We start from the raw sequence: 9,302 nt of genomic DNA on the forward strand, positions 1-9,302 counted from the left end.
CCTGATATTTCTACCAGGTAGGGTAAAACAATAGGAGAAAAAGGAAACTGTGGCCAAAGACTGAGAAACAGAAATAGCTATTCCCAGGATAGGGGAAATATTCCATCATAGTTTTTCCTAGGCTGAGCGAAAAGCAGGAGTGGGGAGTTTTTGCTTGGGTCACTACCTTTATTCATGGATTTACTCTTTTTTTTAAGATTTTATTTATTTATTTGAGAGAGAGAGAATGAGAGATAGAGAGCACGAGAGGGAAGAGGGTCAGAAGGAGAAGCAGACTCCCCGCTGAGCAGGGAGCCCGATGCGGAACTCGATCCCAGGACTCCAGGATCATGACCTGAGCTGAAGGCAGTCGCTTAACCAACTGAGTCACCCAGGCACCCTGAATTTACTCTTTTACCCATTATTTTATTTAAAATATTACAACTAACAATATTAAATGATAATATAATAACGGCTTTAGTCGTTAACTAAACAAGTAAGCTGAACGCATGAGAAACATCACCTCATTTTGACCTTTATAACAGCCATATGAGGTAGACATTACCCACTGCATCTTACACAGCAACAAGCCCAGGTTAGAAGAGGTTTCAGGGGCGCCTGGGCAGCTCAGTCAGTTAAGCGTCCAACTCTTGATTTCAGCTCAGGTCATGATCTTAGGGTTGTGAGATGGAGCCACGTGTCCCGCTCTGCGCTCAGTGCGGAGTCTGCTTGAGATTCTCTCTCTCCCTCTCCCTCTGCCCCTCCCCTGCTCTCTCTCAATAAATAAATAAAAGAAGAAGAAAAGAAGAGGTTTCAGAAGTTCCCTGCAATAGACACTGGGTAAAATACTGTAGTTAACACACAGTCCCTATTTTCAAGGAGCTCATAAGTCTGGTAGAGAGAAGGCAAATGTATCAACAAATAAACACCCTAAGCTCTGGAGGTGCTTTTAGACAGAGGGGGCCCCAGGAGCCATGCAGAAACTTTTTTTTTTTAAGATTTTTTTGAGTAATCTCTACACCCAACATGGGGCTCAAACTCACAACCCCCGGGCTCAAGAGTTGTACGCTCTTCTGACTGAGCCAGCCAGTGCCCCCAGAAACACTTTACAGAAGTGGTGTTCCTTGACCTGAATCTGGAAGAGATAAGAAGGTGTTTGCCAGGACAAAGGAGGAGGAGGAGGAAAGACACTGGCATTCTTGGCGGATGGAGCAGCAAAGGCAAAGGCTCAGAGGCAGGAATTAGCATGGCGGGGATCAAGAAAGTGTGTGAGGGGGGTCCCAGGAGAGGTGAACACAGAGAAGATCCCTGAACAAATCAGGAAGGGACATCCATGAAGCACTTTATTTTCTAAGTCTTGGGGAGTTGTGGATTTTAAAAGTCCTGATGGCAGATGAAGCAGCAACTCTAAAAGTACAGTAGACTTTATTCTAAAAAGATCTGGGGTTTTGAATCTTTGTTCTGCTCCTTCTGTGACCCCGGCTCAAGTACCTTCGTTGTCTGAGCCTGTTTCCTTATCCCTAAGAAATGTGGATGGTTGTTATGTGTGAAGAGCTAACCCATATAAAGAGCCTGGCATAGAACTTGGTAGTTATAATAGTCACTGTATCATTGTTTCATAAAGCTTCTTACATTCCTTCAACCAGGACATCTCTGAGCATGCCTGTTTGAGACCACTGGCCTAGCCCAGGCCAGCCCAGAAGGACTCCTGGGTTTTCTGGGCCCTGGACCAGCTGAGTTCTTACCTCTTAGGGCAGTCCTTACCCTACATAGCCACCACCGGGCACTGAAATGGTGAAGCTCCAGAAAACACACAAATTCTTACCTGCAGGAAAGAGCCTCCAAGCTCCAAGAGTTTCACATTTTTTTAAAAATATTTTATTTATTGAGAGGGAGAGAGAGAGAGCACAAACAGGGGGAGGGGCAGAGGGAGAAGCAGACTCCCCGCTGCACAGGGAGCCTGATGTGGGACTCCGTCCCAGGACCCCAGGATCATAACCTGAGCCAAAGGCAGACGATTAACCGACTGAGCCACCCAGGCGTCCCTGTGAGTTTCACATTAAGAGAGGGCACAACCAGGATCCAAAAATGTCTCCCCAGACACTTCTTTCAGACATCACTAAGGACTGGTGACCCCAGACTCTTCAGAGCCTGAAGAAGAGCAGACCTGTTCCTCCTATTACAAATGCTGGAAGGGGAATTGGGGGAAGTTGTCTTGGCCCTATGCTAGGAATATTCCATTGTCCCATTCAAGTCTAGGTAAATTTTATTTTTCCTGTTTTTAAAAGGAGGCAGCTGAGGCTCACTTGAGTCGAGGCCCAGGTTCCTTATGGGTCAACTGTACATTGGACCAGTCTGGACGGGGAGGTTTGGGGCAGACCCAATTTGGAGAAACCATCTAGCCATTGTTTTACAGGATTACTGCTCTGGGGTGGAGGAAGAGGCTGGCAAGGCGTTTTCCTGAGCTCAGAGCCCTGATTCTCCCATGTGTTGGGGACAGGACAGCCAGAAGTTGTGGTGCTCTTTGCAGAAGCCCATAAAAATATCACTGCTTTAAATTCTGGAACCCAAATAAAGGACTATTGAGTAGCGTAGAGTATGGATCTTCAGTATATCTGCAAACTTTGGTATCTTATAAAGTAACATATAATATGTTAAGAAATTACAACTTTTTACAGATTAATTTTTTTTCTTCATTACAACTTTTACTTATCATTCATTTTATCACTTTGAGCAAGGGCACCCAACAGAGTCGTGCTGGCCAGGTCCTTACTCTGTTCTAAGCGTGGTCTTTGTATGCTTTAATCCCCATAGCACTCCTGTAAGATATGGGGTGTTGTCCTCATTTTATAACTGAGGCAGCTGAGGCTCAGAGAGGTTTAGTGACCACTGCCCAAGCTCTCACCTTTGGCAGACAGAAAAGCCAGGATTTGAAACCAGCAGCCAGACTCTACGGCCTGCCCTACAGCCTACTTTTAAGGGAAGTGTTAAGAAGTAAACTTATTATGAAGAAAAGCTTTATCAATTTATTTTTTCCTTTGATTAGAGAAACAGCCACTGAAACTGGAATATAGCGGCATGGTTTTCACCCCACTGGTTTGGGCTATGGCCTCTCTCAGGTTAAGAGGGGCTTATAAATACTATTGTTTCTGACATTCTAATATTTCAGAATGGAAGAAGAAAACAACTAATTCATTTCACTTTAATAAGATTCATTACTCTGTTCTCTTCCTTAAATAGGCTTATTAGTAGTAATACTATGGAATATTTCATATTATTATATAACACAGTAATCGTAATCATAGGAGATGTTTATTGAGTACTTCTGAGACGTTTATTGAGTACTTCAGATGTGCTGAGTACTCTGGTAAGTCCTGCTTAGACATTATCTTGGTTCACCCTCCTAATGTCTCCCCACAAGGTAAGTATTGTCCCCTCCATTTCTCCTGGGAGGACACTGGGGCTTGGAGGGGTTGAGCAAGCCTTCTAGATAGAGTCTGTTTTCTACCATGCCTGCAGCAGTCCCTGAGGATACAGAGATGAATAAAGCCGCAGTCCCTGGCCTTAAGGCTCACAGTCTGGAAGAGGGGAAAGGATGTAGATGCCAATAAATACATTAATGCTTTGCTAGAAATCTGTGTGGAATCCAAGAAAAAACAAATGGAAAGCGGCTTCCCTGAGACTCAGAGGTATAGGGGCCAGTAAGTGGAAGAAGCTGGGCTGATGGGTGTGGCTTTCATCCCTCGGACCTCAGGGCACTAGGGAGTGACCTGGTCTGTGTTAGAGCTGTCTGCCTGGCAATGCCAAGTGGGAAGAGAATAAGCAGATGGCTATTTGCCTGAACCAAGAAGAAAATAAGTGCATTCTTCGACTGCCTTCGGCTCAGGTCATGATCCTGGAGTCCCCGGATCGAGTGCCGCATCAGGCTCCCTGCTCAGCAGGGAGTCTGCTTCTCCCTCTGACCCTCTTTCCTCTCGTGCTCTCTCTCTTTCTCACTCTCTCAAATAAATAAAATCTTAAAAAAAAAACAAAAAAAGAAAATAAGTGCATTCTTGGGATCTCCAGTGTCTCCCACAGATATGTATATTCACTTGAATAGTCCCAGGAAAGGGATGGGGGAAGGGTGATAAGGAAAAAGTTCAAGCTTTGGCCCCAGAAAATTCAGGGCTTGAGTCTCTACCCTTCCTCAAAATAGATGTATGACTTTAGGCCTAGTAGCTGAACTTTTTCTGAACTTGTTTTCTTGAATGCAGAAAGGGAATGCCTGCCTAGCAGTAGTGTGATCATTAAATGAGGTAATTTATGTGAAGTTCCTGGCACAGGGTATTTCACTTGGTCATTGCTACCAGCTATTGTTGTTGTCATTGCTGTTAATAAATATATTCCTGAAACCAGGACATACGGAGCACTTGCCATGTACAAGGCGCCATATAAGATAACCAGAGCTTTCTCACGCCTTCCCTTCCCACTATTCAAATTATAGTTAGCTCTTTATTTATTTTCTCTAAGGAGCCATACTCTCTCCTATTTCTGGGCCTTTCACCTGTGGCTGCTTCTGTACCTGAAAATCCCAACATCACTCATTCCTGCTCCTCCTTCAGGACCCCACATAGACATCCTCTCCTTCAGGAAGCCTTCCCTGATACACCACCAGCAAAGCTGGCACATGGACCCCTTCTATACACTCCCACAGCCTTTCATGCCCCTCCATCATGGTAGCAGTTATCATAGTGGATGTAATCGCCTGTCAACCTATCTGTTTCTACTAGCCCCCACCCAGAAGAAGGTCTCCTGGTTTTCTGAACCCAGGACAAACTGCATTGCTGTCTTTCAGGACAATCCTTTGCACAGCTTGGGGCCAAGATCTCTGCACAGACCCCTTCTAGAAATTACTGAGGACTCCTAACCATAGGCCTCTCAGGAGTTCAAGATGAAAAGACCTGTCTCTGTGCTTTGTAAATATTAGAAGGGAAAATTATGGTGAAGAATATTTTGCCCTTTATAAGGGGAAGGGGGTAGAGCATTGCAGGGAACTAATATTTAAGAAGCATTTACTGTAATGGATAAAACAAATGAGTAATTGTGTAACACTCCAATTCTGTCATTCTCCGTGTTGCTGAGAACCAGCATCCTCACCATTGGAGAAAGGAAATTCAGACATTAAACTAGAAGAGATGAAGTTAAAATCCTACTGTCCTGATTTTGAACTGATGATGAATTAAGGATGTATTTTATGTTTAAAAAAAAACAGTTGCCTGAGTAACCGAGAGGAGGGATATCTAGAGAGGGGAGGGGAGGAGAGACTGGAAGGAGTTACAAAGAAGCCTGAAGAAACTTTTGGGGTGATGGATATGTTCACTGTCTTCATTGTGTTGAAAGGTTCTCAGGTGTAGACACATTTTAAGCACGTGAACTCTCTTGTATGTTACACCTCAAGCTATTTAAAACAGAAACAAAAAACCTATTTCCTAACTCTATCCATTGAAATGACCTAGAAATAAAGACTGCAGTAGCAATGCCCCAGACTGTGGTCTTGAAATACTATTTGCACTAAAAGGATTCAGGGATCCTTGAAGAAATGTCTGATTACTGGTCTAGGGCAGGGAAATCATGAGATGAACACACAAGCTCTTGCTACACTAGACAACAAAGAAGCTGCTCAAGATAGGGTCCGGCCAGAAAAAGTCAGGAGCCAACTTGGGATCTCATTGGCTAAAGATTCCCATCTTTTTTAGGGGTACCTGGCTGGCTCAGGCAGTAGAGTATGCAACTCTTGATCTCAGGGTCATGAGTTCAAGCCCCACATTGGGCGTGGAGCTTACTTAAAAAAAAAAAAGGTTGGGATGATTTAAACATTGTAATAATAATAATTGCCATGGATTGAAGCATGTCAAATACATTTTCACTTATACATTCATATTATCGCTTTATTTGTTCATTTATTTATTTATTTATTTGGTGGGCAGCAAAGCAAGGTTTATTGAACGATGGTAAAGTGATAGTACAAGGCTCCCGAAAAGGGAGGGGACCCCAGAGGATTGCCCATATTATTGCTTTAAAAAGATTAATTCATCACCATTGAAAGATACTAGGGAACCAATTCACTATTATGAAACCTGGTAAATAAAGGGAAAAAAGTCAGCATTTATCATGTCGTTTCCATACAAACCTTATTACCAGGTAACCAAACAGTAGATGAGGGGAAGTTTCTCTTTTAGAAGTATTCCACTTAATAAATTAAAAAGGAACAATAGAATTAAAATATTACTATTTTGTGACCCTTAATGAATTAATCTAGGTTGATCAGCAGCAGCTGCTAACATCCCCAAAAGATAAAAAGTCATTAAATGCCTCCTAATGGTAGACCACCTATAAAATAATCATTACCAAATAACCAAACTTGGATCTGATCTAGACTTTACATCCAACTACAGTAATAGGAAATATAGAGGACAGAGGAGCATATCACACCAGGATGGAGTCAGCAAAATCGAGGCTCTGGAGAACTGCATTTTGAAAAATGACTTCATTTTTGGGATGCCTGCGTGGCTCAGTTGGTTAAGCATCTGCCTTTGGCTCAGGTCATGATCCCAGAGTCCTGGGATGAGCCCTGAGTGGAGTCAGGCTCCCTGCTCAGCGGGGAGTCTGCTTCTCCCTCTGCCCCTCTCCCCTCCCCCCCGTGTTTTCTCTCTCTCTCTCAAATAAACAAATAAAATATTTTAAAAAATGACTCCTTTTTTTTTTTTTAAAGATTTTATTTATTTGACAGAGAGAGACACAGCGAGAGAGGGAACACAAGCAAGGGGAGTGGGAGAGGGAGAAGCAGCTTCCCGCGGAGCAGGGAGCCCTATGCGGGGCTCGATCCCAGGACCCTGGGATCATGACCTGAGCCGAAGGCAGACGCTTAACGACTGAGCCACCCAGGCGCCCCTGACTCCATTTTTTTAAACAAATAAGTCACAAGGAAAAAAGAAGGAAATCTATAGGTTTTTCAAAAGAGAGTCAAAAAGCATCAATCAGTTGCTACATGTAGACATTTTTTGATCCCAGTTGAAGCAAACTAAAAAAACAGATGGCGGGGCGCCTGGGTGGCTCAGTCGTTAAGTGTCTGCCTTTGGCTCAGGTCATGATCCCAGCGTCCGGGATCGAGCCCCGCATCGGGCTCCCTGCTCAGCGGGAAGCCTGCTTCTCTCTCTCCTACTCCCGCTGCTTCTGTTCCCTCTCTCGCTGTGTCTCTCTGTCAAATAAATAAATAAAATCTTAAAAAAAAAAACAAACAGATGGCATTGGGGCACCTTGGGTGGGTCAGTCAGTTAAGCGTCTGCCTTTGGCTCAGGTCATGATCCCAGGGTCCTAGGATAGAGCCCCACGTCAGGCTCCCTGCTCAGTGGGGAGCCTGCTTCTCTCTCTCCCACTCCCCCTGCTTGTGTTCTCTCTCTGTCAAATAAATAAAATCTTAAAAAAAAAATAGATGGCATTGATGAGACAATTGAATATTTGAATGCTGCCTGTGTATTTGATTTTAAAAGTTATTAATTTTTAAGTGTGCTAATGGCATTGTGGTTATGTTTTTAAAAATAGTCCTTATCTTTTAGAGATACATACTGAAATATTCACATAAGAAATTATATGATGGGGGCGCCTGGGTGGCTCAGGCGGTTAAGCGCCTGCCTTCGGCTCAGGTCATGATCCCAGGGTCCTGGGATCGAGCCCCGCATCGGGCTCCCTGCTTAGCGGAGAGCCTGCTTCTTCCTCTCCCTCTGCCTGCTGTTCTGCCTACTTGTGCGTGCTCTCTCTCTCTGTCAAATAAATAAATAAAATCTTTAAAAAAAAAAAAAGAAATTATATGATGTATGGAATTTGCTTCAAAATAATAGGAGAGGGAGTAAGTGGATGGAGATATAAGTGAAATAAGGTTGTCCATGTGTTGAAAGTTGTTGAAGCTGGGTTCTGAAAATATTATATTACTTTTGTATATATTAGAAGTTATCCATAATAAACTAATTCAAGGTTTTTACTACGAACTAAACACTTTTTTTAAGATTTTATTTTTAAGTAATCTCTACATCCAAGGTAGGGCTTGAACTCACACCCCCAAGATCAAGAGTCACTCGCTCCACCGACTGAGCCAGCCAGGTGCCCCTGAACTAAACATGTTTAAGCATATTTCCACATTATTTTATTGTCTTCTCACTATAGCTCTGTGAGTGAGGTACAATTTTCCCCACTTTCAAGAGGCCTTTCTTGGCTGAAGCCACCCCTGGCTTTGACTAACACAATTTTCTCCTAGGTATTCTCTTTGGTCTCTCTCTTGCCCCCTTCAGCCCATTATTCACACAGCAGCCCAAATACTTCATGTGTATTAACCCGTTTAATTCTCACAACAACTCAGTACTATTATTATTGGTTTCCAGATGAGGAAATTGAGGCACAGAGGTTAAATAATTTCTCCAAGACAACACAGCTAGTAACTGGCTGAACTGTACTATGAAGCCTGGTTTAGTTGCCACTATGTGTGCTGAAACCATACTTCTATAAATGGAAAATAAAATCACATATGAATATACAGGGTCTGCCATATGCTGGTTTAGTATATTGGTTAAGAGCATGGATGCTGGAGCCAGACTATGAGCCTCAAGCAAGTTACTTCACCTGTGGTCCCTCAGTTCCCCCATCTGTAAATAGTGGTAATAAGAGTTCCTATCTCATGGTGTCTTTGTGATGAGTGGTTGCATTAATCTGTGGAAAGGAGGAAGTGCTATAATTGTTGGCTGTCATCAGATGTTACCTTTAGCTTCTCTCCTGCACTTCTGAGAGCTGCTTTCTCCTTAGCATCTTCCACCCCAGCAGAACCACTTGCAGTTCCCTAAATAAGCCTCTGTGATTATGTTTCAGTGTCTATCTCCCCTACTAGACTCATGGCTCCTGAAGGGCAGAGACCTGTCTTCATGTCATTATCCAGCAGAGAGCTGGGATCAAGCTGTGTTTATTTGTTTTTAAAGGTTTTATTTTATTTATTTGAGAGAGAGAGCACAAGCAGGAGGAGTGGGAGAGAAGCAGACTCCCCACTAAGCAGGGAACCTGATGTGGGGCTTGATCCCAGGACCCTGGGATTATGACCTGAACCACCCAGTTGCCCCATCAAGCTGTTATTTAGTAAATGTTGGTTAAACAACCTGTCAGGGGCATGCCTCTCTGGGCAGCTACGTGCTGAAGTCAGAAGTTTTTCAAATTTGGAAATCTAAATAAATGAGAAAGCCCCCAAATGACTGGTGAGTGTGTGTGTGTGTGTGTGTGTGTGTGTGTGTGTGTGTGTGTGTGTG

The sequence above is a fragment of the Callorhinus ursinus genome, unplaced genomic scaffold, assembly GCF_003265705.2.
Source record: "Callorhinus ursinus isolate GAN/ISIS: 27379988/994484 unplaced genomic scaffold, GSC_fseal_2.0 scaffold48, whole genome shotgun sequence".
NCBI lineage: Eukaryota > Metazoa > Chordata > Mammalia > Carnivora > Otariidae > Callorhinus > Callorhinus ursinus.